General features: G+C 43.9%; 1 long non-coding RNA gene across 1 annotated transcript; it reads right to left on the reverse strand.

Moving 5' to 3' along the window:
* Positions 1-4,248: 4,248 nt before the first annotated feature.
* On the reverse strand, positions 4,249-8,304 carry LOC129387104 (uncharacterized). Its single transcript, XR_008614408.1, has 2 exons — positions 7,769-8,304; positions 4,249-4,489 (listed from the first exon to the last, which is right to left on the reverse strand). It is a non-coding gene; the product is annotated as an uncharacterized lncRNA (long non-coding RNA).
* Between the last annotated feature and the right edge of the window lie 945 nt (positions 8,305-9,249).

Consider the following 9,249-nt stretch of genomic DNA (forward strand, 5'->3'; position numbering starts at 1 on the left):
TGCCTTGGAAATATTCGGCTGTTATTTTTCGGATGTAATTTAATGTCGCTTCCCCTTCCAGTTTGTTTCCATCTTCGTCTAGGATATGTTGTTCTATTCTTGTTGACTTCCTGCCTAATAATTTTATGTGGTTGCAAAATATTTTAGGCGCGGCCTTCCTTTTCTCACGTATTTCTCACAACCAACGGTCACTTTCACCTTTTATATCTTTGCTTGCACCAGTATTTCAACCACATACTTTTTCTTCCGGTATATTTCCCATTTACTGGTTACTTCATCCTGCGGCAACTGTGCCTTCTTTGCCTGCCTGTGCTCTCGGGATGCTTTCTGTCGTTCGGCGATCGCTTCTCGTATCTCCCTGTTCCACCAGCCTTTCGGTTAATTTTTTTCTTTCCAGCGAACATGTTCTTTCTCTTTCCGTATTTTTGTCGTTATTACACTTAGAAGATTATTATATTCTAACTATTTACTTCGCCATTTACAAAGTTCTTCCTCGATTCTTATCACTATATTTGTTCACGTTCAAATTTAGACTGGCCATTTTGAACTCCTTGCTCTCTTTCCGTACTACATATCCCATTTTCAAAAATGATGCGTTTATGGTCACTCCCTATGCTGCTATAGACCGTTTCATCGGGCGAGGAGGATAGGGCGCGCGGAGAGCCTTTCCTCCTCTCTGGCTTGGGCGATCCGGCGCGGCGCTGCTTGAAAGTATAGCCACTGTATTGAAAGTATTGCTGTCGCGTGCTGCGGAACGATTTCGAGATGTTTTAGATCTTACTTTGTGAAATTTACGCCATGTTCGTTCATATAAGGTCGTCAGGGAAGCCTTTCTGTGCATCGGTAACTACTGTAGGCAGAAATATTTCTTGGGGGCGCAAAAATGTGACGTGCATAATCAGCCGCGGTGTACGCACATTATCAGTCGCGGTGTGTGTATGTGTTGTGAAATATTTTGCTTATATCGGTTTTAATTCAACAAAGAAAACCGGTGTCTCTGTATTAGCAGCATGAAATGGTAAATCTGCTCACTATCTGATCGCTTGGCGTAGGGAGTAAAACATAAAGCATAAGAGCGCATGCTCGTGCACGGACAACCTAAGGCAACCACGAAACATCCAAGCGGCAGGCGCTATCAAATATTTGTGATGCACCGGCATCGTTCTCGCGCATTTCAAGTCTAGTAGGCTTCAAATTACCATATGTCTACGCTAGCCTTCCTGCATGAGGCTGATGGCGCTGCTCAACACAGCGATCACTGCGTTTGGTGAACCAGCACGATACATATGTAAGCTGTGCGCTTCGGCATTGCCTTTTTGGCCTGCATACAGCCATAATATATGACATGGATCATATAAAAAGAATGCAATGCCTATTTTGAGGACAAAATTTCCGCAATACGTGTGAGTGCGTCGTAGAGAACGGAATGAACACAAACGAAAAAAAATTCGGTTGTCATCCTCTTTCTCGAAAAAGCAAGAGACAACGGGTTAACACCGCAATAGGAACTCGCATAGTCACGCCGCACAACGTTTATAAATATATAACCGCTGATGCAGTATGCTTGGACCACGCGGTATATAGAACAAAGATATATCTAATCCAGCACCTACCACTGCTTAGGACGCTCGCGCAGTTCGTAAACAGTCCATTTGCTGGACAAGCTTAATTCAGACTGTAAGGTATGCTGCTGTTACTTGCCAAAACTATTTTATTCAGGGGCGGAAACCTCATCCATCGAACCAAGTAGTGACGCAATGTAACCTGCCGCGAACAGTTTGAACGCTTGTCAAAGTATGACATCATAGCTCCTACCGTAGCAGAACGGTACCCACGCTGTTACGATCGTCGCGTATGTTTCATGGCTCCTAAACCGCAGCTTAGAAATAGAGGATAATACTGCAATAAGGTCACATTAGTGAATGGAACATTCAGAAATACATAACTGATCTCGCAAGCTGATTGTATACGCAAAAATATGCGCGCACACATCGGGCTGCGTGTTCCGTCCACCTCAACGCCAGCAGAAATTCCGGCCATGACGCCTTTAACCACTTCAGCACGTCTCACAGAACCGTTTACCACGTAGAAGGCGCACGTCATACCAAACAGACCGCACGACCGCGAAAACAAACGCCAGAACCTACCGCCGAGCGTATACCTGCCATGCAAAAGACCGCTTTCACCCAAGCCAGTATGGCGCTGCTCATAGGCGGCGCCACTGCGCTCACAATATGGCGGCGCCTACGAAAAAACGGTCTATACCCTTCCCCGTCAATGACCATTTCTCTCAACTTATCATAAATCCCTTCTGTCATCAGACAGTAATCAATGGACGATTGCCTGTTTGCCACTTCCCACGGGATCTGCGCTTCACACTTAGGCGCTGTTTTCACCATAACGAAGTTATGTTGCTCACAACGATCTAGCATTGACATCCCGTTGTTGTCGGAATAGCCATCTACATCCTGTATTTGGGCATTAATGCCACCTAATAGGATAATTTCGCAGCATTCCCGAAACCCTTAATATCAGCACTTATGCATTCCACTAACCCTTGATTCTTCTCTTTACAATTATTTCCGGTCCACAAATACGTAACGCCCAGCCAAGTTTTATTTCCACTCATCGTACCTGATAATTACCCAAAGACGCTCTTGACATTTTGAATTTACTCTTTTCCATTTGGCTCCCAGATGGATGAGCATTCCGACTCCCCCTCCCTTTCTTTCCGACATAGGTTTGTGGCACCCTTCCCGAACATAATTATCAATCACTGGCGGCTCTGTCGAGTCTCTAAGGTGTGTCTGTAACCGCAAACACCCCTATTTGTTCTATATTTAGCTGCTCCTCAATCCCTGCCCACTTTTCCTTTATTCTGCCGCCCTGCATGTTGATGTAGCCTACTGCATGGCGAGCTCTCTTTCTTGTTTCCCTCCTTTCTGTGTTATTGACGACGATGCTATTCTGAGGTTCCCCTAGGGGACCTTCTTCATTACTACCTACTCTCCTCTTGAGCGCCCGTGGGTCCCCTAAAAAGCAACAGCGTGACCAGCAAGTCGCCAGTCCAATTCTCGCCCAAGCCTGTAATCGAAGTGGATCCCGTCTCGTTCAAAACCACCACACATTCTTACTTCCCTGTTTACTTAGACAACCTCGACACATTTCTCTCGGCTAATTTTTCATATCGCCTCATTAGCAGCCACTATCCTACGAAACATGCAAGCAGCTCTTTGGTGACTAAAAGATGTCTTGAACGGCTAATTCAAAAGTCTGGTAGCTGTCTTGATCAAGACATTTTGTAGCCATGGACGTCTAGAAGTACTTCAGTAAGCCCTACTAACGTTACGCTAAAGTTTGGCTAATGGACAGCTTGACAAAAACAACTGAAGACTTCTTTTAGACATACTATCAAATTTTTGCGACAGCTGGTACAGTAACACGAGGTTTGCCCACAGTTACAATTTGTTTTAAATGATGCACGGACATCAGAAAAAAAAGTTTATGTTGTCAGATAGAGTGATGCACAGGTAGTTTTTCCGGATGTGAACCATGGGAATAGTGTAGTGTTACAGCCTCATTGGTCAATTAGTGCTATTTACTTAGACCGATCAATTGAATGCCGCCTGTCAGAATTATCTTGCAAATAAAAGAAGATCTGTATTGTATGCTGGTATCATTCCAATGTTGGCCCATTGACCTAAACAAGAACACTTCTGTATGAAAGGCGTCATTATTGACAAAACCTCGCCCTGCTGGGTCTCCAAATTGAAATACTTTCTAGCAGCGAAACATTTTTTCAGTGATGCTGCAATTCAGGCAAAAATTACATCCTGGTTTCAGCTACAGTGGACACAATAGCCTGACACCAGTATACGAAACAGAACGCTGTGCTGCAATGAGTTAAGAAATAAAGGATAGTACACATTTGGAAAAACATTCTCCGAACCACGCTAACTGGCAATATATATTTTTTCTGATGTTCATGCTTTATTTAAAAGTAAATTGTAACTTATTTTGTGGGTGCCCCTTGTAAAGTAACGCCGCATGCTTGCACAGTTTCATACAGAAATAATGGCCAGTTTTTCGGCATACCATCCATTAGTGAATTCCTTGCACGTTGCATGTTACCGGAACTGAAAGATACATCATATTATGCTATTATTTTTTTTTCATACACTGTACGATGAGTTTCTCATGCAAAAAAGATGATTGCAAGCGAAAATGTAGCAAGATATCTACTTTGCACCATGTCACATAGTCATACTTTATTACCTAATAAATTAGAAAAGATGCAGAAAGCGTAATTAACAAGAGTGACAAATAGCAGCAAAGGGGATCATGCACAAATCTTGAAGATGATTGCCGGCCAGAGCAGGCCAGCCTTCGTAGGAGAGCACTGGCTGCCCACAAAAGCTTGCTGTCACAGGCCACGCGTGAAGGTTCTTGTCTCGACACAACAGTTCTTGCAGACATAGGCAAGCAATACCTGCACAGAAGAGGGGAAAAAGGCGAGGGAGGAAATGGGAATGTTGAAATTGGAACTTCAATTAGCAATATGGGCTAATTAAGAAGTTTGGCTCACATTAAAAATAAATTTAAGCACTCCTTTCTCCTAAATTACGGGTATCTTAAGGTATGTATGTGATGATGTTTAAGATTACTAGTATATTTCCTGGCATATAGTTATTAAACTGCAGAGCAGAGTCAGACAAAGTCAGCCTTGAAATTAATATATGGTGTTTTGTGGCCAAAAAACCACTTATCAACTTGTCAAACATGTCTGAGAAGTTTCCTGCAAAATATTATCTGTTTAAAACAGTAATCCACTCTGCAAGTAAATGATGTACGAACTTAATTAAAAAGTTAAATAGCGTTTTATATTGTTAAACTAAAGGCAAGTTTGACATTTTGCACTGCCTAGCTGTTGCCTTCTTTTCAAGCTTAAACATGACACAGTACAGAGTAAGCAGGTAGCATGAAAAGGAGGACTGGTGATAAAGTAGTGTTTCAAAGCAACATTCCTAGCTGGATCAATCACTTTTGTTGATATTTTTTCATGTGACCCTAATTGGCTTAGGGCAATACCTCACACCAATCATGCATCATCTTGGATGATGCGTCATACAGAATTGAAAGTATCTCATGATGTGATTAAACGATAACATTGCCCACTGTCTTGGAAGTGTTAACATGCTGTTTGCGCGAGAAAGTGCAAAGTGATTCGTATAAGTAGCAAATTCATCAGTGCATCTATAGCCTCAGGTAATGCTGAGCATCTACGCTGACTCGCAATTGAGAAGCCACTGCCCACAAAACGATGTATTCAAATAATGGTCCATGTTGAATAATTGTACACCAAGCGAAAGGTCAAATCTGGCAACCTAATATGCCAAATGAACTGCTAAATTGTGATGACACCTCCAATGATATTATTGAAATAGATGACTACAAACAGCACAGGTAAAGTTATTGTTATGACACACTGTTAAAAGCACCTCTGCAAACTGCTGGAACCCTCAGCATCATGCCTGTTCTACATGCCCATATGTTGCAGCCAGGCACGTACGCAGGATCTTTTTCGGGGGGGGGGAGGGCAACCCAAGGTAACTTTTCGATGAAAATGAGGGGGAGGATACTTTTACTAGTACAAATGTGAATAATCCCACCATTCGCCATAAATACCAGTAAACCCGCAAAAGAGGATTGAAATAACGTGTATCTCACAGGTACGCCTGTGAGATACACCTCTCCTTTACTTGGCAAACAGCGAACCACATCAAATGGACTCGCGCATGAAAGATGGGCAGGAAGAACCTTGCCAAGAAAAAGTTAACAAGCGAAAGTGCAAACTAATGATTTCTAGTACCGTTTTTTGAATTAGCTCAGGAAGAATTACAGAGAAATAAATATTTTTGCAACAATCACAGTTCTTTTGGATCCCCCGTTTACTGCTCTACCAAGTGCCAAAACCGACTCGTGTTGTTATTTGGGAAGTTACGTAACGATTCGTGGTCACGAGTTCCGTAAAACCGCGTAGAGAGCAGGACGCTGCGGTTCTAGACTTACTGCGCCCACCACGGAAGGTTAGAAAAACACCCCCATTAGCACAACAGGGAAGTGGCTACGTCAGGCGGCTCGATTGATAACTGTAAAAGCGTCATTGAAAATACGGAATTATTCTCCAGATCCGGCGGCGTTTTCTCTACTTCCTTTTTAAATAAAAAGATAATTAATAAATATTTTTACAAACAGTTTCGCTTTTCCTCCCTGCTTGGCTGTCACCTTGGCTTTCTCCCTTAGTAGATCGCTTAATTTCTCATCTCCTTGCGACTCTTGTTTCCAGTTGCCAATTTTGCTCGAAAAGTGCTGTACAATTAGGGAAAAACCAGACGAGGTAACGGGTGACAGTCATATTGCTTATGGTTTGAACGGTTATTGCAATGTCTGAAGTTGAACGCTGTTTCGCAATATTTTATTTTCCACCTTATCTAACGCATATCGCGGATATATGGTTCCGAGGATCTGCCAGCGTCGCGGCGAGCCGTCACTCGAGGAAATAATGAAGCAAAAGGAAAAGTTAAACGCAATTGTCGTTTTCTCCGGCCACAACTCGTTCCACAAGCATACATACCAGCTGACTATGAACCATATCCCTTTCCTGGCCCCTGGATCAGTCTAAGCAAAGAAGGTTGAACTAACGAAGCAACAGCGTTGCGCGTGATCGTTGAATAGATGGTGAAATAAAAATTGTGTTGGGCATTATAAATAAAATAGTATAATTAAAACAATAAACTACGCCCTGCCTGCTGCAATAGATGGTGACAACTGAATTGATCTTGAGTTAATCGCGTGGGCACCGAATCGATGGGAAAACTGGCCTCCACAACCCAGAAGATGCCCATAACTACCGCCATCCAGCAGGAGTGAAAAAAATTGACTATTCTACTCTATGAAGATGGAATGGCAGCGAAAGCTGACAGTCAAAGCTCTCAAACGAAAAACAAAGTGTTTTACATCCGCTGCGGGTCGGCCTGAAGATAGTGCAATATCAGGCCGACCCGTGGCAGAGGTGAAGCAGGCGTTAAGCACTCCCCATACGTAGACCGATCACGAAGATGTTGCAATACCGGGCCCACCCGCGCCGGAGGTGAAGCAGGCGTTAAGCGCTCGCCATACGTGGGTCCATACCGAAGGTAGTGCAATGCCAGCTGGGCCGACCCACGGTGGAGGTGAAGCAGGCATTAACAACACCCCATACGTAGGCCGATGCCGAAGATATTGCATTACCGGGCCCACCCACAGCGGAGGTGAAGCAGAGCGCTCCCCATATGTAGGCCCATCCCGAAGATTCCGAAGGGCGCGTTATAGGTTCCCGAGTCCACAGGGGTATGTGCCATTGATTTTGGACCATTTTTTCACTATCACCAGGATCGGCCCACATGATGATTTTTTCTGTTAACGGACGCCGCAAAAAAAACTACGGAAGTTAGTCACACACTGCTTTCGCTGTAAAAGGCAGCAGAATGTTGATCGCCGAGTAGATTTATTTTTCGGCGCTTTAGGAATGTGTGTGAGGGTTGTGGCGTGGGCGGATAGGGGACGAGGGGGGGAGGTATTCCGCTTAATTTCGGGGGGGAGGGGCCGCCCCGCCCCCCTAAGTACGTGCCTGGTTGCAGCACAATCTCTATCTCAGACGCAGGCGCCTCCACACATCACTGTGTGATCCCCTCACAATAAGGTTAAAAAACAGTCTGGCACAAGCTACCTGATGTGATTCATTTTGCAAGCGCGAGCCAAGTGCTGACGGTGATAGAGGGAAATTGAAGTTCGTCCTCGTATTGTAGCGGCAAAGAATACCATTTACAGCCCACATAAATGAGACTGCTTGCTGATGCTGTACAGTAACTTCCTGTAAGAAACTAAATCACACAGAAAACATTTAGAATACAGAACTAATCACATACTGGCTTGAATATATTGGTGCATTAGGGAAGCAAGGTGTATTGTATACTGTTGTAGCAAATTTTGCTCATGCATGGAATACTCGTATGACACAACATAGTTAATTTGTGAGTTCTTACATAGCACTGACTACCTACAGTTAAATTTTGTAAGGCTTAAGGAAACTAATTAATAGTAGAACTGTGTATGTACACTGGCACTGAAAAATTGGCTATAATAGTGGCAGCTTATAACGGACCAGTGCAAAAAATGCCCGTTTGTGAGACACCAACTAGCTATTTTACCACGAAGCGCTCCCTGGCCTTAACCCATATACAAAGCACAGGGAGGACCATAGAGGGTACAGTACATTGGCTTGTACTGATCATGATGAGGTCCCGTCATCCAGCTAGCGCCAAGGTGCAAGAAGTTTGTCCAGCCGTCTATGGAGTGAAAGGAACAAAATAAAAGAGCATCAAGTCAGTTGAAAGACAGATTTGCAATTACAAATCAGGTGACCCAGTCACAGTCATTCATTCATAAATGCCAAGCAGTCGAGATTGCACTCCCAGATGAAGCACCTACTAGGCTAAAAGTTTTGCTGCTTATTTATAACATACAAGTGAAATTTGTACATCAGGAGACGATTGCATTTGGAATTGTATAGATGAAGTAAACATTGCAGTCATGTTTTTTGTTTTGCTACAAAATAGGAACCTTACAAGGTGCATAGTCAGTGACACGCGCGCGCGCACGCAACGCTGTAACCCATGCAAGAACAAAAGGACACAGAATAGGGCGAGTTTAGTCTGGTTCAGGATTACAGCCAGCGCGTCGTCTTCGAATGCACTCCCTTCGGTTGATTCGTGCTACGTTAACCACAAAGACTAACAAGCAGGGCAAAGTTCTGACTGTTGTTGCGCAAGTCGTGGAGCATGGTAGTGCTGAACTGCTGAACACAAGCAGGACCCTCGTATAAAAGTAAACATGACGAAAACCCGCAGGGCAGAAGAGCCCATTCATCAAGAATTGTCGCGGGTAACACCTAAAAATATTCATATTGTTGTCGAAAAACGAAGTGCAACGTATTTCACTTACCGGAAGAAGTGTTACCCGAACGTGCGACGTACAAAGACGCACCCAGACACGAAGGCGGCAAACGCAGGTCCCGCCATTGTGGTAGTAAGCCGTCGGCAAAAACATGCGCTACAGCCGATATGACGAAGCACTGATGCAAAACACACGGCAAACAGTATCAGCACAGCTAAATGACTCCAGTTAATATCCAGTATAAATGTACAGAAC

This window comes from Dermacentor andersoni, chromosome 2, assembly GCF_023375885.2.
Source record: "Dermacentor andersoni chromosome 2, qqDerAnde1_hic_scaffold, whole genome shotgun sequence".
NCBI classification, from domain to species: Eukaryota; Metazoa; Arthropoda; class Arachnida; order Ixodida; family Ixodidae; genus Dermacentor; species Dermacentor andersoni.